This window comes from Rhipicephalus microplus, chromosome 5, assembly GCF_043290135.1.
Source record: "Rhipicephalus microplus isolate Deutch F79 chromosome 5, USDA_Rmic, whole genome shotgun sequence".
Taxonomy (NCBI): Eukaryota; Metazoa; Arthropoda; class Arachnida; order Ixodida; family Ixodidae; genus Rhipicephalus; species Rhipicephalus microplus.
The window spans coordinates 93,009,843-93,034,791 of record NC_134704.1 but is presented as its reverse complement, the minus strand read 5'-3'; the positions used below and the strand labels follow the sequence as shown (position 1 = coordinate 93,034,791).

General features: G+C 47.9%; 1 protein-coding gene across 10 annotated transcripts in view; it reads right to left on the bottom strand.

Moving 5' to 3' along the window:
• LOC142817866 (uncharacterized) overlaps positions 1-24,949 on the bottom strand; it is a 246,100-nt gene that overhangs the window by 39,453 nt on the left and 181,698 nt on the right. For 9 of the 10 annotated variants that reach the window (XR_012895395.1, XR_012895391.1, XR_012895392.1 and 6 more), the window contains one exon: positions 11,914-12,154. The exons of the other annotated variant lie outside the window; for it this stretch is intronic. The gene's annotated coding sequence lies outside the window, so the exon portion shown is untranslated. Of the gene's footprint in view, positions 1-11,913; positions 12,155-24,949 lie in introns of those variants that run through there. 10 annotated transcript variants of the gene reach the window in all.

Genomic DNA, 24,949 nt, shown 5'->3' with positions numbered 1-24,949 from the left:
CATTAGTTGAATATAATTTATGAATCGGAAACGGATGCAGCAGAGTCCAATATCGTTGACACGGTCTGTAAAGAAATGCGATCAGGTACCTAGCAAATGAATGGACTTCTCGGCGATGGTCGTTATCAGAGAATGACCTCGCAGCAGCACGTTCGACCACTTAGCCGTGTGTGATCTAGCATACTGTATTGAAAACAAGAACTGCCAGGCACTTATAGGTTCCCAGCACATAAGTTATCAGGGGTATAGTGGTAATATATATTTCCACGGAAGGTTGACCTCCCTGTCATTCCTCCTTCGTTCCTTCCTTCCTTCCTCCCTCCCCCCTTCCTTCCTTCCTTCCTTCCTTCCTTCCTTCCTTCCTTCCTTCCTTCCTTCCTTCCTTCTCCTCCTCATCTAGAAGGCTACAATTTCTTTCTTTCATTTCTTTCTTTCTTTCTTTCTTTCTTTCTTTCTTTCTTTCTTTCTTTCTTTCTTTCTTTCTTTCCTTCTTTCTTTCTTTCCTTCTTTCTTTCTCTCTTTCTTTCTTTCTTTGCCAGACTAATACTAAAACGCCATAAATGGGGTAAAGGCAGCTTGCTCGCTCTCGAACGCAAGTTTGGCAAGGCCAGCGCTAAGTTCTGGAAGAGCGTATACGGGTTGCACGTGGGCCTTGTCTCGAGGCTTGCATACTCCCACGTATGGCTGAAGATATTAGAGCAATTACTGTGCCTTTTTCATAAACCAGCTCAGTTTTTCATTTATGGAAAGAAAGCTAATCTCTCGTTCATCAAGGAAGCTGGGCGAAACAAGCAGATGGCTCTGGTCACGAAAGGGCGCGGGCTGATCGGCTTGTGACACTCGATCGGACCTGATTTATCGTTGAGGTTAGAGCAAATACTCCCTCGTAGCCCTCGCTCGATGGTCGAACTACTGCACTTCGACAGCTGCCTCCGGAACCTCGGTGAAGATGAAGGATCAAAAGCATCAGCAGCGGCATTACGTATCGGCAACAAAACAAACAGAGCGTCATGTTTGCCCAGTAATTGGCGCACCCTTACATCGAAGGCTGTATAACGCGAACTCGCGTTAGACAAAAGCGAGCAATAACTCAACAAAGCGTGCGCCAGAACGTGCGGAATATGGAGGGCCTGGCGGCTCGCGTTGCCATCTTCTTCTGCGCCTTTTGCGGCGATTAAAATCTGGAACGGCGCTGCAGCGGGCCCTCTCGGGGACCAGGCGGCGTTCGCGAGAAGAACGCGAGGAACGCTCTCGAGTTTCGTTCGTCGTGCCGCGGTCGAGGCTTATCGGCGGGACTCATCGGCAAGGCCCGGCTCTCGTACGCGCGCTCAGTTGTGATGTGTACGGCGGCAGCGGATGGTTGGATTCCCCTCCTCCACAGCACCGACCATCACTTCGTGTAGCCTCCCTCACGCACGCACGCACTCATGCTCTCTTCCTATTTTCTCCTCACTCTCTTCTTCCCAATTGCTCGCTATTACCCACGCTCTTGGCGGCGTCGACAGGCAGGGCTTCGGACACAGCCTCTTCTTCCGTGATGGCTAGTGCTGGTGACGGCGGCGGCCTTTTCTTCGGCGAGCCCGGCTCGTCGTTGATCGGCCTTCGGATCCGCAGAGCTGATCAGGCCGCCGCTGCAGCGGAAGCGAGGCTGGGCGTTCGGGTCTTGGGACTCTCGCCTGGCGCAGGCAACCACCGGCAGTTCCTTGATGGCCGGTTGTTTGCTTTTGCGTCGCAGGAAGGGGGGGGGGGGGGTATAGAGAACAGGATGCCTCGCATCGGGAGGCCTTCATGTTTGACCCCAGCGGGAAGGATGTATTGTTCTTGGGCGGCTTGACTGGGGGATGTTGTAGGAGGAGGATTTCGTGCGCCGAATCGAAAGGATGGAGAAGAATGTTGACGGCGTTGTAATTTTCGTTCTTTAAAGAAAACAAAGTTCGAACGTTTCTTTTTTTTTTATCTGGAGTGAGAATGCGTCGTGATTATCTCTGATTGTTCTAAACGAAGAACCCAGGAACACTGCTGAAGTCGCAGAGGTAAAGAGGGAGCGTTATCCGTTTAATCGGATACTGAAGAATGGGGCTTCCTGACTAGGAGTCAAAAAGATTCCGCCGCGCGGCTCTAAATTTATGCGAAGTGCAGTTGACTGATAAGCTGCCTCAGACGTTTTAGTCTAAGGGATAGAAATGCAGAAAGACGAAGAGTCATCCCGTGGACTGGCTATATTTTTTTCGCGTCAAACGGTATACCGCCGATTCTGAAAGATAGACGTTAAACGCCGAAGAGATTTACTACTAGATGAGAGCATGGTGATTTCGTATTACAATACTAAAGCGTCGTATACGTATCTCACGCACGAATTCGAAATGTGCTCACAGTGTCCTAGTGATATCAACCTATTCTATATAAAAGGAATCTTCTTTCCTGAGATTTGGAGTTCTGATAGAGTGGTCTATAGGTCATCCTACTTTGAGATTCCTCAAGTCAGCGATCTATTTATGGCGTTCTCAGAAGTCAGACTTCTCTCATTCGAGCTTCAGGAGGATAAAAACATTCGCTTCTTAGCAAACAAATGCTAAAGCACTGTCCTAAGTCGTCGGCTGCATGTAAAAAGTTGGGTGCACTGTGATCACAATCAGTTCTATGCGAGCTGTTGTGTATATTTACCTGGTATTTATACCACAGGTAAATCTCTGGGTTAAACTATAACCCTGTTGCATAAAAAAATTGAAATATTTTCGGGCTAACTTATTGAACGTGGTATTGTGTTTAAATCTTAAGTTATGAACACCAAGTTACACGACTACTGAGTGTCTCCTGTAGGCAAAACATTCATTTTCTCTTGGTCTACGTACACTGCCGACAATGTCGTCACTTGAGATACGCCGGGCAGTCCACTGATTCTTTCATGATATGTCTTTCTAGTGAAGTAAATATAGTGGAGCAATGCACAAAACGTAATACTGAAAAGAGCTAACCAGTGGAATATTAGTGTCGGGGATTGGCTGATGAAAGAAGAAAAACAATCAATGGAGCGCAACTGGTTACGGAGCATTGAGCTTGGCTACACTGAAGACACGTCTTTGCCTCGAGTGTCTGGCAGACAATGAGACAGCGAGAGCTCTTGGGCAGGGATTGCTTGTGCCTTCTGTTTCACTGCGATGACTCGCATTATTTTAATCCGGTTTCCGCCTAAATAGATGCTTCCATATAAGTAGCTGGGCCATGTCATGCTGAACGTCCCAGACATTTTGGCGACCATCTGAAATGTATTTGAAATCCCGGCTGCGGCGGCTGCATTTCCTATGGAGGCGGAAATGTTGTAGGCCCGTGTGCTCAGGCTTGGGTGCACACTAAAGAGCCCCAGGTGGTCGAAATTTCCGGAGCCCTCCCCTACGGCGTCTCTCATAATCATATCGTGGTTTTGGGACGTTAAACCTCACATATCAATCAATCGAAATGTATCTGAAAAAAAAAAAAACGCCATGCATATTTGCTGCATTGAAAACAGGTTATGCCGCCTTTGCTTGGGTGTTGCATTTACAAAGGTGTACTCCTTTCGCATTGGTATGGCAGACACTCCTACATGCGACTACTGCGGAGCTGAAGAGACCATCGAACACGTCCTGTGCAGCTGCGCTTGCTACGACATACAGCGATGCCTGCTCCGGATGGTTTTGAATCGACTTGACCCCGGACCATTTTGTGTGCAGAAGATACTAGGACCTTGGGAATCTGCCTCAGTTGCGCAGAAAGCAACTAAAGCACTGCTACTTTACCTAAAGTCAACAAACCTGAGCGACCGCCTGTAGACTGTGTGTGCTCCCCGAGTGTGCTCGTGATTGTGTGTACCTTCTCATCTCTCTGCAACCTCTTTTCTCCCCTTCATCCCTTCCCCAGTGCAGGGTAGCAAACCGGATGTGCGTCTGATTAACCTCCCTGCCTTTCCTTGCATCTTTATCTCTCTCTCTCTCTTGAATAACTAGAATATTCCAGAGAGAAAAAAAATTGATCACGTGGGTGCCTTCTGAATTCCCCACAATGTCGTCCGGGGGCTGTTTGTGAGAAAAAAAGTATTTTAAGAGCACCGCTCAATATTTCTGCACCATATTTGGTCTGCATGCTGAGTAAAAGCGCTTGTATAAGGTGTCTGAATCTCAGTAATATTAGTGCAAGTTTTCTACCATATGCACCTCTAAAAATTTAGCCGAAGTGTGTGATGTTTGCATTTTTTTCTAATACAATACTGCACTTTGTGTGAATACGTAAGTAACCAATGCTTACTATACAAAAAGTATATTCTGCAGGAAAAATATCTTTAGACCTCCCAAGTTGTTGAACTTTACGAGAAAAAGTCACTAATTTGAAGAAATTCACATTTTCATCCCTATTGATAAGCAATGAGCACCATTTTGTGGTCCAATTAAAAATTACCTTTATACCTACATGAAAAGCAAATAAACGGCCCTTTTTAGGTCACAAATTTTATTATTAGAATTTTTGGTTTGAGCAACAAAATAATTTTTGAAATTTTTCATTGACAGTTATGGGGAGCTTCAAGGCAGAAGCTGTCGTATATATGACCAAATTTGTTCCTGAAAACTAAAATTATAATGATAAAACTTGCCATATAAAAAAACTGTTTATTTGCTTTCGATTCGGGTATAAAGAGGATATTTAGTTGAACCACCACATGGTGCTAATTGTGTCTCAATGTGAACAAAAAAGAGGATTTCGTGGAATTCTTGATTTTTTTTGTAAAGTTCAACAGCTTTAGAGGTCTAAAAATTTCGCCCGCAAAATATACCTCCTGTGGAGTAAGCATTCATTGCTCACATATTCATATGAACTGCAGTATTGCATTAAAAATGGGAACCTAGCGCAGTTTACGTAAATTCTTGGAGGCGTATGTGGCAGGAAAATTGCACTAATATTACTGAGCTTCGAACGGCTTAAACAAGGTCCTTTATTTACCATGCACACCAAATTCGGTATAGAAATAATGAGTGGTACTTATAAATCTTTTCACTAACAGCGCCCAGACGTCATTTCCGGAAGTTCAGAGGGCGCGCACACGGCTAAAAAGTTTTTGCTCTCTGAAACATTCTAGCAATTTGCCATTTTCAATGCAGTTAATCATCACAAATTTGTTGAGTACATTTGACATGGTCGCCAAAGTGGCTGAGACGTTTGGCATCGAATGGCCCTACTTTAACTACTGTGCGATGCAAATAGTGCTACATTCTCGCGGTGCCCTCGCGTTCGCGGGTTGGGTAAACTGTTGAATAATATACCTTTTATTTTTCTATTTATATGAGTACTGTACTATTACTATGCGATTTGATTACTGCACGATTAGAGGGTCAAACTGCGACTTTGCTTATCTGAGTCTCTCGTTGTCATCTTGTGTATGTAGTAATACAAGTGAAATGAAATTCACTGGACGAGCCTGGCGAGCAAGCTCATCAATTAACAAGTTGCTTGCATTGGAGGGCACACACGGTCATATACAGAGCCCATCTCACGCTGCATAACGATATGGCTTGTGATGCCCTGCTCTTCTACATTTTCCCTATGTAAGAGCTCGTTCACACATGCGACTAGCAATGGTGTCGAATGCGCGCGACCACATTAGGTCACCTCACTGGTCACAAATGACCGCAATTTGGCTGCAAAGTGGCTGCACTAAGTTGATCACTGCCTCGTTCTTCTCTCACCCGACTTCAGTTTCAAATCTCTGCGCCATTCACACGCGCGGCAAGATGACGTCAGTTTATTTCACGAGGTAATGACAATGCGAGCAAACACGAAATCCATGTGGTGAAGGGTATAAGGCCGCACGCTGCTGTGAACATGAGCAGGTGGTGCTGCCTTGAGTCACTCTCCACGCTCCACTCGCGCGACCTGTTAGCGCGACCGATGCTATAGTCGCAAGGGTGACATAGTCTTAAGTAATTGCGCAGTGATAGTACTTGTGGTAACGCAACGCTATTTCAAACTACACGCAAGTGGGGAGGCAAACTTCGAAGTGTACAGACAACTGCACACATTCCCTCATCGCCAACACCACCACTGCCTTGCGTATACTGAAAGCTTCGAGCTTGCACAGCAGGTATAGTTCACAGCGTGCACTGTCGCCAAACGCGTACTCGCAATCTGCCCTGAAAGGGGGGGGGCACGCACTCCACTCTGGCGCCTGCAGTTCCGATGAAATCTATGCGCACGCCGCCGCGGTTGCACAATTCCAAGGAGGCCTCCGTACGCACTTAGGCGCACTGTATCGTTCTGCCACGCGCACTGTGTGCAGCCTTCCTGCGGCCGTATTTCGTGGCCGCAATTTGTCCCGATGTATCTCTGTGTGGTCGTTCAGTTCTCTTCGTGTGCTTTAGGGCACGCACCCACCGCCTTTGCACACGAGCAAGTGGAGCTGTGATTTCGACGATCGAGCGTGCGTGTATGCGTGCGAAGGCAAGTATCAATGCGGTATTCATGTCCGCGCTGCCGTGCGGCTTTGTACTGCTGGGTGGTCTGGCATATGCGCGAGTGGCCGCTTTCGAAAATGACTCTTCTCTGTAGCTGCGCTCTCGCTTACGCCCAGTGCCGCGTAAGCGTCGATGCAGACGCAGATAACGGTCAGTTAAACGTTGATGAGATGCGAGAGATAACGAAGCCTCCTTGAACGACGTGCTTGATTTATGGTCGATTGTGGTTACTGATGGTCACGCGTAGACTCGGATCACTACAAAATGATAAAGGTATCGGGGGTGTGGGTGTGCACGGGCGAAGGGCGAGAATCGGGGAGCGGGCGATAGGTTAGCAGCAATAGTATTATAATTTCGTGACCTCTGGTACGCATCGAAACTCAAGTTGCCACTGACCATGCCTCGAGCACACTGCATACGCTCGTGTCTCGGGGTACAGCAAAAGTGAATGCATTTATGAAGCGTGGAAACTTGGGCAAGTTGCTAGGACATAACTAAATATACGAACAGCGCAACTCGAATGCAGCTTTATATTGCATTCACACGGACTGTGCGGCCAAGGAGAAAAGTGGCCGTGTAATTAGTAGGCTCACTGTGCCATTGCTTCTTGCTGCTGTATCGTGTCCATTGACGCATTTTAAATGTGTGAGTGTAGCTTGAGCAGTTCGGTGCCACTCACTTCGGGTGTTTAGTTACACTGCCATTACTTTTGGTTAGGTGTTCTCTATGAATTCGCCCATAGAGGAGCAGAAGACTGCACAATTAAAAAAAACATATATTGTTAATGAATTCTTATTGATTAAAGACAAAAGTGAGATCTCAAAGATGGAAAATAAATCGCTGGCGAGGACAATAATAGAGGTATTATGCACGTACACATAAAAAAAAACTACTGTATCGAAACCGGTGAGGCCCCGGATTGGTTAGAAACAAAAGAAAGACAACTTGCGAAGCACCTCTTTTAAGTACCATTTTCTTGTCTTCGGTCTGTTCTCAAGCAAACAATGACCGTATTCGCGGAGAAATGGCAGAACAGGACGCTGTGATCACCTGCCAACTCGCGAAGAGAAAGCGAACCCTCCGGGAATAGCAGGAAAGACGTCATTCCAACGCGGGGCACTCAGCATATGGGCAATGCTAAGCGAGAACTCACAGCCCTGAGACAAAAAACTTCGTAAACGACCTCAGGAACGAAGAATAAGAAGAGGGTGTGGTGGAGGGGTCGGGAAAGACCCCAAACCGTGCACCCGACGGAGATCAGTGGGCCGTCGAACAGCGGGGAGAGAGAGAGGGGGAGTAGTTTCTGCCGTAGAGCTATTTTCGCCAACGTAATCTCCGCTGTCCACCGACCTAATAGCAGGTTTGAGAGCTATAGGCTGTTCCCCGACTGCTACGTACTGGAGAAAACGAGGGAAGGAAGGAAAGATATACAATTCTGAAGGGGGACGCGGGTGGCAGTCTTAACGTGAAGGAACGTTGTTGAAGTTATGCGTAGTGCGACAGAAGTAAAAAAATGAGAAGTGATATGACAGGTAAGCTGCCTCACCTGTCGAAGTTAGCGTACGCGATATGATGTCTGAGAGCACAGACTGGGTATTCAAGGAGAAGAAGCGTAAAGGAGCCCAGATGACAACGATTGGATGTTACAGGAAGGCTAATAGAAGGCTAAAGAGAATGTGCGACGTCACTTTGTGTTGCAAGAATGACGTTCAACGCTTAGCCAAGAAGTGGGGAGAGCAGCTATTTGCGGTGTGTTCGATAGTGTTTAACTGTAAGAAAAAGTGGAGGGTACAGAAGTGCGAAGCATGGTTCGACGCTCAAAGCAGCACCTTGGTCTCTGCGAATCACCTTGACGACGACAAGGGAAGGAGGACGCGCTGCTCAGGGACACGTACATTTTCGCGTGACCTAATTTGGCTAGCGCTGTAAGAGTACACAGATAACATCCTAATTTCGTTCGGCATGAAAACCTGAGGACCCTTAGTGCTTCCATTATATAGGAACAGAACAGGGCCCACCTCGGGTCAGTTCGTGGTGTGCCCGTGGAAGCGGAGACAGAGGTGACGGGGCAAATCGACGCCGCCGCCAGACAGATAAAGAAGAGGAAGAAGAGTGGCCACTTAGGAGTTTTCTCACTCTTGCGATCCCTCGCTAACCACGAAGGAACCTGATATGACAACAGGAGTGAATGTATATAAACAGTGGAGCTGACGCAGGCAATTGAACGACTCGGACATCCCCGGGTTCTCTCGTTTTCCCTCCTTCACTCCCTTTCCCTCTTTTATTTCTTTTAGTGTCCAAGCGTCGACGGAGATTTCTCCACCCACGTGCTTGTTATCGCTGTCATTAGGGCCATTATACCCGGGTGCCCCGTCCAGTCCGCCTCGGGCACGGACTGCCGACCTGCCGTAGCGGTCCCACAGCCCCGCACTGTGTGCAGTACACACCTCAGTTGGTGTAAGGCGAGGGTACTTACCCTCTCCCCACGAGGGCAACAGCAGCGGCAGTTTACAAGACAGTTCACGAGCAACACGACGACAGTGCGCGGCTGTGTGCTTCCTTACGACCTCCCTCTTGTTACTTTCTTTGTACGTACTTTCCGTATCGTCCTTGTCTAGTCCCTTTTATGAGGCGTATAAAAGACCATCACACTCCAGCGAGACCCACGCCTGGAGAGGTCCCGTCCTCCATTCTTTCTTTTTCTCCCTTTGTCTTCGCATGGGTTTTCGCTTTTGTTTCGTGCTTTAGAAACACCTTCGGGTGTGTTTGCGCATGCGTGCGTGCGCTGTTCTCACCGCATACTATCCCCAAGGCAATTCTTTCTTCACGAGCTTGCTCTCTGACTGCTCGATTATGCATTGTTGACAGTGAGCAGCCCATGCTTGAGTAGAGGGGTATTCTTCCTCGTGCTTCGGTCGTAGATGTGTGCGTGCCTTCCAGTGCAGTTCCAGTGCAGGAACGGCACTTCATGAGCGATGCTTCTCATTTAAAAATTTAGCGCGATGTTCATTTTTGTTCTTACCTGCACTGCAGCGCTAGGAAGACTATCAGCAGCAGTTGTTTTTGTCAGGTTCATCATATAAGCATCGGCGTAGCATCGGGAGGGGTTCAAGACCCCATATTTTTTTTTTGCAATATCGCATCTGAATATGTCCACGCACGAGTATAAGCAAAGTATATATGGTCGGCTTCGAAAACAGAGAGAGAGAGAGAGAAAGATAAATAGAGAGGAAAGGCAGGGAGGTTAACCAAGCTTGGCTCGGTTGGCTACCCTACACTTGGAGTGGGGGAAAAGGGGAATAATAGAACGAAAAGAGACAGAAAAGAAGAGGAGTAAGAAAGAGAAGCATAAATAGTCAGCTCGAAACTACGCAGCACGGCCTCGCACAGTTATTTCACAAGCGGTCGTGAAGTTTGGTGTTCCTTAAAAAGTACAAGAGGGCTTTCGTGGCTTTGCGCGTATGGGAAGCCGTCGGCCAAGGTCCCAGGATCTTCTCTTCTGTAAGCGGCCGTGAATCCAGCTGACAGAGCTTGTCTTCCATAATACGTCGTTCGGTCTGGTATGCTGGGCAACGACATAGAATGTGCTCAAGCGTTTCCTCGCAGGCGCAGATGTTGCATGCCGAAGTGCTCGCCATTCCAAGGAGACGAGAGTACGAATTCGTAAATGCCACGCCCAACCTCATGCGACACAGTAAAGTTTCAGCGCATCGTGGGAACCCGGATGGCAAACGAAGTTGCAAGTTAGGGTCGATCGAATACAGGTGCGTGTTGGAGAAACCCTGCGTATTCCATTGTAGGAGAGATATACGGCGAGCAAGTGATTGTAGTAGCCTTGCAGCATCCGTTCTCAAGAGTGGTATGGGCGTGCGCTGGTCTTGGTCATGAGCCGATCGAGCAGCTTCATCTGCGCGGTCATTGCCAACGATTCCGCAATGACTCGGCAACCACTGAAATACAATATCGTGACCTTCCGCGATCGCTTCGTGGTAGTCGTGCCTTATCTGATATACTGATTGTTCATGTAGTCCGTGCTGCAGAACAAACCGTAGTGTCTGTAAGGCTGACGTGGAGTCGCAAAAGATGGCCCATTGGTTAGGTTCCTGGTGAAGAATGTACTTTACTGCACCTTGAAGTGCTGCGAGCTCTGCTGCTGTCGACGTCGTGGTGTGAGAAAACTTGTACTGAAGCAACACATTTTCAGATGGAACAACCAGTGCTCCTGTGGAGCTGTTGGAATTAGTGGAGCCATCGGTGTAAACATGTATGCGGTCGAAGTACCTTTCGTCCAACAGACGCAAAGTCAGTTGCTTCAGGGCTAGCGTTGACATGTGTGCCTTCTTAAAGATTCCAGGAACTGATAAGCGCACGTCAGGTTGACGAAGACTCCATGGCGCAGTTGCTGGATGCATGGCAAGTTTGAAGCCAGGCGGTAGTATGTCCTGATGTTTTGTCACGATACCGCAGTACGAAGAATGGGGCCTCCGAGCTGTCAAACACGCTAAATGATGTGACGGTAGCCGTGATAAATGCCGAATGTGCGCTCTCAGCGTCTCGACAATGATGTGCGTTGTGACCGGTTGTTCTTGTGCAATAACAATAGTTGACACTGTCGATGAGCATCTTGGAAGGCCAAGGCATGTCCGAAGTGCTTGGGCTTGTACGCTTTGCAGTGCACGGATGTTAGTCTTGCCCGTGTTGGACAGGACCGGAAGGCTGTACCGGAGAGTTCCGAGAAAGAGGGCTGTATAAAGCTGCAACATGGAGTGCACGGATGGGCCCCATGATTTTCCGGCGACGAACTTGAATACATTCTCAATGCCAATGAGCTTTTTCTTCAGGTATGTGACATGCGGGCTCCAGGTTAGGTCACGATCTACGATGACGCCTAAGAATCTATGAGTGCTCTTATATGGGATTGACCTGCCATCGATGCACAATGAGTAGAAAGACATCGGTTTGCGTGTAAACGCCACCGCTGCGCATTTTTCTGTGGCGATAGTCAAACCTTGCTGGCGAAGGTATGTCGATGTCAACCTGGTTCTCGTGGGGCTCACTGAAATGCTGCCACAGACGGCTTATGTATCTCTCTACGCTGACGATATCTGCATTTGGGCGTCCGGCGTGACACGACCTCAAGTGCGCGCAAGAATACAGAAAGCAGCAACAATGGCTTCGAAAACAATTTCTGGATACGCTCCTGAGGTTTCCTTTACTTAAATTAAAGTTGTTGGTTTTAGCACGGCTTCGTACTGCCGTTGGTTACTTGGAAGCGTATCAATTGTGTTTACGGGTCCACATTCAATTATGTCAACATTCTGAAATGAAAGTCCATCTGCGACTTTTCTTCCTTCCCCCTTTTTGGTGCTATAATAATTTAGGTCATAGATTACTTGCCTCAAGCGGCAGTTCATGCCATTAAAGAGACGACACATTTGATGGGATGGTAACCTTTATTCATTGCTCGATATTTTGAGAACTTAATGGGAGCGCCTCAGAGAGGCTGAATCGTGACATGTTCAGGGCGGCATTCACAATACGCTACAAAAAAGACAAAGCCTCTTCTATTAGCACTGTACACGCTGGTTAGAGTGGCCGTAGACCATTATTCAATCGTGCCTTCCCCGAGTCGTCCTGACCGTGCCGAATTCATGTAGACGGACGAGGCTCAATACCTGGGTAAAAAAAAAAACACACGAATAAGCAAAATACACCCGTAAGTCTCGACATACGGTTTATCTCACTGTTGCATAAAAATCGCGGGAAAATATATGGTCCGCATGCACAACAGGCACATTGCGAGTGTGGTTTACTAAAGGTTGCAGCAAGCCTGGATACAACCTCGATGACGCACCGGTCGACACACCTGTCGTGCGAAGACATTAAAAAGTGGTAAACCCACGTTTGTTGCACGCTACAATGCATACCTCGCCAGCTTTGCCGTCCGTAGCACATGCAGGCATGCATGCCGGCTCCGCGTGTTCGAACAAGTGGTGCGCCACTCGACGAACATGGAGGGAGTGGAACGCCACGAGGCTTTTTTTCCCAGCGCGCGCCATCTGGCGGGGCGCTCGGCGGCTTGGACAGCCGCGCCGAAGGCAATTAATGTTCGCCGAATCGTAAATTCGTCTCCATGGCCGTCTATTACAAGCGCTACGCGAAGTATTCACGCGTTAATGTCGTCCAGCGTGGCACAGCCGTTGTTTCCGAGGCCTCGGCACCTCCGGAGTCTTTGTGGTACGTGCGTTGCACCGGCGTTTGCGCGCAGTGTGAGTTGGCGAATATATACGACTTTCAGTCGGCTGGTTTGGTTCACGCGGCCGTCCGAGCCCTTCCTTCTCCCAGTCGCACAACCCATGTTGCAACTCAAGGAGAGTAGTTTGACGTGTGATGTTTGGATTCCTTTCTACGTTATAGAAGTCGGCGACGAATCTGGCACTGTGTGTTGTGAACCTAACAGAAGAAAGTAGAAATACGTCGTTCTTATTGTTCGTATGAGAAAAGGTAGGGATGTTGGTTGCTATGTAGAGCAGTCGCGGCGTAACATAGTGTGACAGTCCACTAGGGATGCAGTGCGTGGTTCTAGAGAACGTCAGCCGAGAATTCCACTGATTTAGTTCTTCATAACTTCAATGACTTGTTTTTTTCGTCATCATTTAATTTACACAAATTCATCGGCGTTCATGAACAACGCATTCCTCTATGCCATACCTGTGTTTTGCGTTCTTTCAACAACAACAACAACAACAACAACAACAACAACAACAACAACAACAACAACAACAACAACAACAACAACAACAACAACAACAACAATAATAATAATAATAATAATAATAATAATAATAATAATAATAATATTAATACATATATTTAACGTGCCCTAGAACAGCTATGAGGTCTCAGTGCAGGCGCACGCAAAAATACACACTACAAATAAACAGCAAAATACAAACATCCACTGATAGGTAAATTCATCTAGCCCTGTCAGCCCTGTGTTTTTTTATTTTCGTCAGAGATCTTTTTAGTGCGCATCTTTTTAGTGCGCATCTTTTTAGTGCGCAGTTTGGGCCTCAGAAGACCACAAGCAAAACTTTAGTCAGTGGTGTAAGTGTTTATGGATTCACAGGCATGGTATCAAATTAGGCCGTCATGGCCCTGTAGTCATGAATCGACAAGAATGGAAAATTTATTCCTGCTTTGCCCTAGAGTACTCATCTGAACCAACGTAGTATTTGACAGCGTGGAAGCTCTTAAAAGAACTTTAGGACTTCATCCTGAAAATGCCACCTTCCCGCCTCTGCTTGCCCGCCACGTCGTCACGCATGACCTTGGTCAAGCTTCTTCTTTACTGCTCCAAGCTTCACAAAAATGAAACAACAGTCTAATGTCGCTCGCAGTGGTGATAGTAGAAGAAACACTTCAAGAATGAGCTGGCTTGGTTATATTTTCGAGGTTCTATAGAAGAAATTTTCCGTGGGGCCCCACCGCGGATGTCGAATGGCTATAGGGTACTATAGGCTGCTGACCCGCAGGTCACGGGATCAAGTCCCGGCTATGGCGGCTGCATTTTCGATGGAGGCGAAAATCCTGTAGGCCCGTGTGCTCAATTTGGGTTTACGTTAAAGAACCCCACGTGGTCGAAATTTCCGGAGCCCTCCACTACGGCGTCTCTCATAATCATAGGGTGGTTTTGGAACGTTAAACTCCACATATCAATCAATGAATCAATTTTCGGTGGTGTCGTGAATTGACGACACCAGGGCCGAAATGGCTAGAGCTGAAAACTGACCCGTGTAGCGTATACTTCCATAGCGCGGGCGCGGTATATAACGAAGAGCAGCTGCTTCGGCAGCCTAATGACCATTTGCCTTATGAAACGCCCGTGACCATTTGTGCATATACTTTTGTTCCTTTATTATTTAAAATTGTATCATGACCAGGTTTTTTTACAACCAAAAATATTTTGTAAAAATACTTTGCTACCTTGTTTTCTGTTATTGTTATGCATTTTTCTCACCCTGCTTGGACTTTTTGTCCGCATTATTTTGTAAATAAATAAATAAATAAATAAATAAAAATAAATACCTGTACCGCTGATTACCTCACTGAGGATCTTTTCTCCTGATGGCACCTCGTTGCGGATGTAGCACTGATGAAATTTTCGGCGAAGAACAGACAGGCTAAGGCTACGTCGTACCGATGCACTCTTTTCTTTCCAGTAACTCTTGCTGGTGAGTCGGTCGCACAACGAAGCCTTTTACGCTTCGGGGACTTCAGGGTGCCCTTTAAAACATCCGCCTTGAGCCGTGTAACAGTACGCTCGCTCACGCCGTTAAGCTGGCTAACCGAACGACGCACGGAAGCGACGGAGTGTCCTGGTTGCGTCAGTCTTACTTGGGCGTTGCCAACCAATTGCTCGGTTTGTTTTGACAGCTTTTGGTATTCAAGCTTCTTGAATATTCTACGCGTCGAGCACTTGTGTGTGTCGTCTCTTTATTTGTGGTGTGTCGTTGCGTTTGCGCTGTAAAAGTTCTAGAATTGGCGAGCAAGGCACTGATGACGCGGAGGCCGTTTTTTTTCCATGTAGGGAGAAAAAGGTCACCGCATTTTACGTTGTTCGTGCGTGCATTTGTATCGGCAGTCCTTCCTTCACGCCCAGAATGCATGCTCCAAACAGAATCGTACTCACGTCTGCTGTTATTTAGCAAATTTATTGACAACACTAAGTTAAACTGCCATAACTAGTTGCATGGAACGATTGGTGTACACTCACACAAATGCTTTGGTAATGTTTGGCACTGCACGACTCCTCACTCGACTCTTCTGAAGAGAGAGAGTAAAACTTTATTGAAGGGGAAAGGGAGAGGGGCGTTTTAGAGCCTTTATGGTTGGGGCCCTACGTCCAGGGCTCCACTGGCCTTAGCCGCCCGCCGGACTTGATCCAGTAGTGCGAGCTGCACTCCTGGGTCCGAGCTAGCGAGGTGTGCCTCCCACTGCTCCATACTAGGTGTTAAAGGTTCGCCGAGAAAATTGGTTATGTCGCTTGGTTTACGATCGCACCCCCACGATATGTGGTAGAGAGTCGGTCTTCCGCCGCACCACGGACATACAGCCGGGTAAAGAGTTGGATGTATCGCGTGTAACTTCAGTAGGTGCGGAAATACATCCGTTTGAATTTTTCTAAGGTCAGTGGCCTCTTCCCCATTAAGGGATCTGTGAGGTGTTCCACATTTTTGACGCGTGAAGCGCTGGTGAGCTAGAATCTCCCTAGGTAAAATTGGCATGGTCAATGAAAGAGATGGATTCTCCGCTCGGTTACAAAACGCACGAGCTAGAGCGTCCGCCCTTTCATTGCCTTCGAGACCTGCGTGTCCCGGGCACCAGATCAAGCGATGGTGGTGAGTGAGTTTGGATCCTAGCAGCCTCAGCCCCATTGCTGGAAGGCGGCCCCTTAAAAAGAGCCGGCAGGCTTCCTGGGAGTCGGATAAAATAACTGATGGCTCCCCTCTACGCTCCTGAAACCTTAAGGCTAAGGCTATGGCCATCGTCTCCGCCTTTGTAGCCGAGGTCGTGCGTACGGAGGCACTCGTTAGCAGCGTCATGTTGTTATCGACAACAGTAATTATGTGTCTCTGCCAATCGAAACTGGCCGCATCGACGTACGCGACATTGGAAGCTGAGCCGAATTGCTTTCGAAGCCAGTTTACCCTCGCAGTACGTCGCTCAGCGTGAAAGTCGTGATGCATATTTTTGGGCACCGGTGCGATTGAGATTCGCCTGCGAACCTCTTGGGCTACGTCGACCAGCTCCTCATCAATGTGCTGTGGGTGGGGCGAAATTCCTATTCTAGTGAGTATCGCCCTGCCTGCTGAAGTTTCACTTAGACGATTCCTCTGAGACATGAGGACTGCGGCACTGAGCTCAGCATAAGTGTTATGTATACCGAGAGCTAGGAGCCGCTCGGTCGGTGTGCTGGTGGGTAGACCAAGTGCTGCCTTAAAAGCGCTTCTAATGAGCACATCCACCTGGCTCTCCTCACTTCTGTCGAGTGAGTGGTACGGTAGGCCATACGTCACTCTGCTCAAAACTAAAGCCTGGACAAGCCGGAGAGTATCCTTTTCTTTCATGCCTTTTTTATGATAAGTGATGCGACGGATCATTCTAGCTATCTGTTTAACCGTAGTCTTTAAGGTGGTTATCGTGTGACTGGCTTTGCCATTGCTTTGGACCCAGAAGCCAAGTATACGGGCCTGAGTAACCTCGGCTATGGCATGGCCGTCTACCTGTAAGTTTATGTCACCGTTACTTTTGTAATACTTACTGTGTATTCTTATGAGTTCAGATTTTTCAGGCGCACAGCTCAGCCCACTATTTCTTGCGAACTCTGCCACAGCTGTCGCAGCAGCCTGGAGGGTCTGCTCTTTCAGCGCCAGTGAACCCTTCGTAGCCCAGAGTGTGATGTCGTCCGCATACAATGTATATCCAAGGTGCGGGATTGCTTCGAGCTCGTGAGCAAGTCTGCGCATAGCTATGTTAAAGAGCAAGGGGGAGATGACTGCCCCTTGCGGTGTGCCTTTATTTGGCATCGAGAACGGCACCGACCTCGTGTCGCCTATCCCAATAGTTGCCGTCCGCCCAGAGAGGAAGGATTTAATGTAGTTAAATGTACGCTTTCCGCAGCCGATTGTGTTGAGTTCAGAGAGAATGGCCTCGTGCGAAACATTATCAAAGGCCCCTTTGAGGTCGAGGGCCAAGACCAAATGTTCGCCTCCCCTGGGTACGCAACTCATGACCTCTTCTTTTAAAAGGAGGAAGGCATCCTGGGTTGAGAGTCCGGAGCGAAAACCAATCATGGTAGCGGGAAACAGATTTTCTTTTTCAATGTAATTTTGAAGCCGTGTCTGTACTACTCGCTCGTAGAGCTTGCCCATGCACGAAGTAAGCGAAATGGGCCGCAGGGCTCCGAGCGATGGTGCTTTACCGGGCTTTGGTATAGTTATTATTTTGGCTTCCTTCCACTCCGGAGGAACGTGACCTTGGGACCAGCAGTGGTCGTTAAGAAATTGCGTTATCTGCTCAAGAACCTCAGTGCTGAGGTTTCTTATCATAGCGTTTGTTATACCATCCGACCCCGGCGCAGAGTTCCGATTGGCTGCCTGGGCTGCCGCGAAAACCTCTTCTTTCGTGATTGCGGCGTCTAATGTGGCATTCTCGCTGCCGATGTACTCTAATGTACATGGCGGAACCACATCAGTACCGATATAACGGTCTTTAAGCGCCTGGATCAACTCTCCGTCGGTGCCGGGGTAGCTGTGTACTATTCTTTGAAGAATGCGGTTCATGGAGGACTTAGATTTGTCCGGCTCCAGCATGGACCTCAGTATCGCCCACGTCTGGCTAGTCCCTAGTGTACCGCGGAGAGAACCGCAAAACTGCACCCAACCATCGGTGGCAAGTTTCGTTGCGTATTCATTCGCTTCCTCCGACAGAGCAGCGATTCGCCTGTAGAGGCAGCGGTTGAGGCGTTGTTTTTTCCATCTCTTGATCAGGCGTCGCCTACTATCCCACATGTGCAATAGGTGCCGGTCTATCGCAGGCGCCTCAACTGTGCGCGCTATTTTCTTAGAGGTGGCATCATGCGTTTCTCGAATGAAAGCAACCCACCCACTGACATCACAGGGCGTTTGCTCCGGCAGAGGGCGCTTTCGAAAGGTCACCCAGTCTGTCATCACAACGTCCCCAGCGACACGACGAACTTTTGGTGATGCTATAGAGGTGCTAAGAATATAATGGTCACTACCAAGGTTTTCATCGAGGTTTGACCACGTGGCATTTTTAATGTTGAAGGTGAAGGTCAAATCAGGGTACGTGTCCCTGCTAATGCTATTACCAAGCCTGGTGGGTGCTGTTGGCAGAGTGATAAGGGTAAAACCTAATTTAGACGTGGTGTTCTCTAATAACACTCCCTTGGGTGAATCCCGGACGTAGCCCCAAGCGGTGCTCGGAGCATTAAAGTCGCCCACCACCACTAATTGATCTCTGGTGCCAACGGCTCGAACTGCCTCGTTTAGGAGTGGGCCGAAGTCGTCATTCCGGTTTTTGGGAGGACTGTATATGTTTAAAATTTTCGTTCGTACTTTTCCTCGTTTTTGTGGGAAGACATCGATAATTTGGTGATTAATGTCAGTCTGATCGTAATGGTCTAGCGCAACTGTCATGAAGTTACTCACCAGCGCTGCAACGCGGGGGTATTTTGGATCGTATAATGTGTAATATCCCTGCAATTTGACGGGACGGTTCCCAACTTCTTGCAGGCATATTACATCAGGTGGGATTAGTGCCGAATGGATGTAATTCTGCAATGCCGCCGCTCGTTTGTGGAACGTGCGACAATTCCACTGCCAGATTTCTAGGTGGTCGGAGTTTTGCGTGGAATTAGTTCGCGCCATGGTGACTACTGCCTTTATTGGGGGGTGTCTGCTTTCTCCGTGATTCGACGGTCCTTCGGTAGTGGACTGCTCGCGGAGGTAACACTGACCCGCTTGTTGATGGCACGCTGAATGCCTACAACTGAGTCATTAACGTATCGTCTTTGTTGTTCCGTTTCTGCTGCAAACTCTTTCCTGTACTCCGAAAACATTTGATGCATTTGCTGCATCATCTGCTCTCGGAGTTCAGACGCTGCTCGTTGCTGTTGTGATTGGAGTTCTCGCATTAAGTTTCGCAAGCTCTGCAACTGTTCCCCCATCTGTAACTGGCTAACGTGGGCCTCCTCGCTAAACCTCTGAGGTATGTCTACTTTCGCCGTTCCTCCCTCCAAAGAGTGGGCTACTGTTGCCCTGGAGATAGCGGCCTGCCAATCGGCGCTCACCAGCATACAACGTCCCCAACTTCGGGCTGTCCAAACGGCCCACGAATTAGCGATGGCGCTCACTCTTCCCGTCCTCACGCGGGTTTGGCCCGTAGCTGAACCACCCACTCGATGGGAATCCTCGCCTTAGGACTTTTAATAAAGTTATTTGACTGACTGGTGTGTGCATATGCACAAACCCGCAAAATTGTATTACTTGCAAGTTTTGGCAAATATGACATGGCAACTATCAATACGCACCAACTATTCTTCCACTCTTGCAAAATTTTAAACTTTGGGGGGAGGGAAGAATTAAGCAGGCTATGGCAGTGTCGTGTTCCTTCTTTACCTGCCGACCGTTTGTGATTAAGTGAATTCGTATCACTCTGGTGCCACATTCATGAGACGAACACTTTAGAAGATATAGTGATAATGTTGCTTTCATTGCGTGGTACGTGACTGGTTCATCAAGAAAAGACGGGCAACTAACCATTTCAGTCATTGGACGCAAGAGATTCCACGTCAGGCATGAAGAACGGTCACCGAAATTGATCCGCTCAGAAAAAGGGCGTAGCCAGAATTATTTTTCGGGGGGGGGGGGGGGCCCTCCTTGGTTTTGGGGAAGGCACGTAAATCCTTAAGATGATCTTCTTTTTTTTTTGCTTTGTATGTCATGGCGAAAAAATTTGGATTGGGGGGAGGGGGGGGTGGTAAGCCACCTCCTAGCTACGCCCCTGGTTCAGAATAAGCACTTCTACACTGTGTCAATAAATCTTTTTGCAGCTTCCAAGGTATTCAACGTGGGAGCTGGTCTGAAGGTGCGCAAACGTCTTGAATAGAGCGATTTCTTCTGAAACGCTTGTATCTCGCTTAGCAATGTCCTTTGCCATTTCTTTTTTCTTCGTATCAGAAGGCAACATCGCTTGGAGTAATTTGTACTCATGTTCATAGCTGCGGGGCGTCAGACTTCGAGTTGCGTATGCGCGCCCAACGCCGTTGTGTCAAGATAAACTTTGAAAAAGGTTATCACGATAAGAGTGATACTATGTAACTCCAGGGTTCGTGCCGACGCTCGTGCTTCCAGGCACGGGAAATCGCGACGTGACACCCTTAAGCCGCAACCGCTGCAACTTCTTCCCCCACTTCTTCGGCGGTGCGCTATGACGCCAACGCTTGAGCAGCGAACTGCACGCAACTGCGAGCGCGTGCTCTTGAGAGCTGAAAAAAATGCGGCTGCTTGTGAATGTTCGCAGGGGCGAACGTGCGATGGCGCGAGATTCTTTCTTTCTTTCTTTCTTTCTTTCTTTCTTTCTTTCTTTCTTTCTTTCTTTCTTTCTTTCTTTCTTTCTTTCTTTCTTTCTTTCTTTCTTTCTTTCTTTCTTTCTTTCTTTCTTTCTTTCGTTGTCCTGTCAAACCTCGTAAAGATACTACCACGCCACTGTGTTCATGCAGAAGCACGGTTTAGAAGCTTCTGAACGCCATATAACGAACCCGCCGGCGTAGAAGCGTTATCGCGCACGTCGTTACGACGCTCGTAGCTCCACGCTATAGCGTTCTTATTCTTTTCATGCACTTTTGCTATGTTTCCTTCACGAATCCGTTCCGTTCCTTTTGAAGCGGCGTATGAAAGGCGCTTCCTTCCGTATAGAAATCGCGTTAGCTGTCGCGAACGTACTGAACGGATACGATGTATGGTTACGTATACTTTTGGCGGCACCGGCGTGTGTGCGTATACCTGTACGGCATATAAGCGATCAGTTTCGTTAGTTGAGGACATTTTTAAAATTTATTTTATCGTTATCATACTCCTCCACATTCGAGAGGCGGCAAAACGTCTAGTGCAAGGTTTCTCCGGAATTCCTATAGAACACTCTACGCACGCTGTGCGAGAGTTGAGGTCGCATATTCAGTATTACACATTTTATAGATACCTTGAAAGGATAAGCGCATACGGCTATGCTATTTATATTGTGCACGTTCCCCAATGCGTGTGAAGCGAGGCACTTTATTTATACTTTTGTCAGTTATAGTAAGTAGAACGCGAGAGATTTGTTCATATTTAAAAAAATATGAAGTTGTCTCATGCCATCCATCGTGAAGAACCTGATGGCGGCGTATGCGGCCCTTTGTCGTTGCTTCCAATGCGTTTGTCTCGGCGCGGTGCGCGCGTTTCATCTCGCCGCTTGATCGATCGAACCCTATTGGAGGCGATCGGAGGTATGCGCCGAGGTGAAATGTGGGGCGGTTCCTTTCTCGCCGCTCAGCGCACGTTTTGGTGAGCATTGCTCTGTAAGAGTGTGTTTGTAGCATGTGACACCGAGAAAACTTTTATACAAGAGTGACGGCCAGAAATGTGAAGCTGAGTGGGTCAAATAAATCTTATTTTAAACAACAACAGCAACAACAACAACAACAGCAGCAGCAACAACAACAACAACAACAACAACAGCAACAACAACAACGAAATTCTTGCACATAAAGCTCACGCCAAGTGGGAGAGGCAACATTATTAATATAATATTTTTATTTTTTATTTTTTTTGAGAATACCTCACAGGCCCCGTAAAAGGCATTGGGTGAGGGGGGTATACAGTAAAATTCAATACATTGTAAAGGAAGATTTCCACAGTGCACAATTACAGGGCAGTAGAATAAAATAATAGGATTAAATGCCAAAACCACGTTATTATGGAGGTACGCCGTATTAGAGGGCTCCAGAAATTTCGACCACTTGGGGTTATTGAATGTGCACCTAAATCTATGTACATGGGTCTCTATTATTTCTGGCATCCATCGAAAAGTACGACCACCGCAACCGGGATCCAACCTGCGACTCTCGAGTCAAGCCCGTATAGGCAACTTTACGTACAGCTAATAAACAGAGCTCAACCCAAGTTCAACTTTCGAGTACGCTTTGTTGCAAGTCTGTCTTTACGACAGCCTTAAACGTTTTGTAAGCTTTAGAAGCACAAAAAAAAAGGAAAGTCACACTATTGAAAGACACGATGTCGATTTGTTGCAATTAGTTTGATGAGTGCACTTTTGTCAAAATAATATTTGCTCGCGGTGCCGCAAAAGGAAAAAAAAAAGGTGCATGAAAAAAGGGTCGTCCAGTGCATCCTCAGAAATAACCCAATGACACGCCAAACTGTACGTTTCAAGGGAAATCTGGCAGAATGTTGTCACGGACTATTCCCCGTAACAACATTTTAATCGCGTACTATTAGCTCCAACAGGTTGGAGTGGCGCCGCCTCGCGGGATGTCTGGATGACGTCACGGCAAGGATGCTTCGACGCCTGCCGTGTCGCGCTTACATAACATGCGCTCGCATCGTACGCTGTTCCGCTGTTTGCGAGCGCTTTTTGCTCGACTCAAGCTTCACATGAATGACAAAAAGAACACTGGTAATGCCCCTATTTAAATGATGAAAGGCTTTTGTTCAGTGAAATCGCCGTCGATTACAACGCTCCACTGCACTTGGATCAACAAGTACTGCAAGTACTGCGAAATTGACGAGCTGGTGCATGATGAAATCGTAAGGTGATAGCGCAGCTCTGTTTAACCGCGTAGAAGAAGAAGCCAGTGAAGAAGGGAAAAAATAGACTTTGATCAAGTTTGTGCTTTCGCGCTGCTCAGTTGGAAGATTTCTTCTATTCTCGGTTGCGGCAGCCGCATTCCGCCACGAGTGAAGGGCAAGAACATGTTTGTGCTTGGATACAAAATTACTTTACACTGTGTCCCGTATACCTTTGTCACACGGGCACCCGTGAAGACCGTTTAACTCCCTCGTCTTTACGAAAACGAAGATGCCGTCTGTGTCACACGGCCACCATTACGCAAACGAAGGTGAACGGAGCATTTCTCAAAGGACGTTCAACGATCTCCCTTCGCAGCGAAATAAGGTACTCTCGTCCTCAGCAGTCTAGAGGTCAGAGAAAAATTTCGAGCACTAAGTGGCCGCAGTGAAAGAATAATACATTTTAGCAATATTAAACGTTCTTTCGTTGCAGTACTCATTCACAACGCGTGTTTGTTTACAATATTTACGCCCGCCAGAGTTCACTTACTCTCAACACCGATGCCCTACACACCGTGCCTCGCGAGTCGGGCCGGCCGGCGCCAGCCGATCAACGTCATAACCAGCGCAATATCGCACCACTTCCTCACGTCGTCCGCTGTGTCATTCATGGCTGAAGAACACAAAATGTGCGCTCACGAGGCAAGGAAGCATAAGAACTTTCGTACCGGGCATGTACACAGGCAACAAAACAACTAAAAGCACAATGTGGCCAGCGTCACTAGCAGCATTGCTACATTTAGCAAATGCGTTTTTATTTGAAATTATTTTTACTGGTTTGTTAGTCGCATACCTACTTTATAGTGCTTTTTTGTAAAAACCGCATAACGATGATTCACAAAAAAATCAATAGGGATCAAATTAGAATACTTTTCCGAAAATCAAACAGCGCCAGCTGAACCCCCTCGCGGCAACTGTTACAACCTTGTCATTGCCGTGTGACACTGCCACAACTCCTTCTCCGTCGAACCCCCTAGGGGAGATTTACGTTGACGGTGTTCAACGGAGTTTGGTGGTGGCCGTGTGACAGGGGTAATAAAGTCACTGTTTTTACACATAAGACAGCAGACTTACATAAACAGGTTGCTTTCTTCACGAGCGATTCTTTTCAGAGATGTGATGTTTTCACTTCCGAAAGTTTTATTCGTATCGGACAAGTGCAATTATCTGGGCGCGTTTTTTTTGCCTGTGTCCTAATTATATATGCAAAGTTACAAAAAAAAACAGAAAAAAACATGCAGTATCCCGGCTCGCAAAGTATCTCCAAAGCACTTGGCTGGGAATACCACCGCAGCTGTTGTACTTGTTTTCTCTTATGCACTCGCTCACTCGTCATGTGTTTTAACGCTTTCCTCGCAGAAATTTTGGGACTTCAGCTCAATAGGAAACGAGTTGAGGTCAGTTGCGGAAACTTCATGCAGCATCGTAGCAACGGCACTGTTCCCCGCAGCGGCGTCTGCGGAAGCAGGCGTTTGGTGCGTGGCAACACCACGGACCCGAGCCAACGGGGGCGTCTCGCCTCCCTCCCCCGCCTCGCAGTGCGCGGCTTATCCGTGTGCGGAGAAAAGGGGAACCTGAAGGTTGAGCTGACGCTAGGTGCTTGGACCTTTAAAACGCCGGCAGAGGCAACACACCCCTTTCGCCCCGGCTTCACGTAGGCGGCACCACTGGGCTGACCCACCCAGGGGAAATCGGCCATCGCCTTTCCTCAAGGGCGGAAAAGAAAGTCTCTGTGCCCGGTCCTCGACCTTCCAGCACCTCAGAGAAGGCTATGGAAATCGATGGACGAAGACCAGCGTCGCCGACGCCCAGGACTCGCTTGCTGGGTTCCGTGCCGACCGGTTGTGCCCTCGCGATCTCCGACGTCAGCGCAGCTCTGGTCGACTGGACTAGCCCTACGCCATCTCCTGTCACCGACAAGAGCTCTCGCAAGTGGTGCACCGTCCTCGGTCTCCTGTGACCGTGTTTCCATCTTTCCTATCTCTTCTATCCCCTCGATTTGTCGTCGCTCTCTCTGGCTTTCCTCATCTCTCTTTCTCT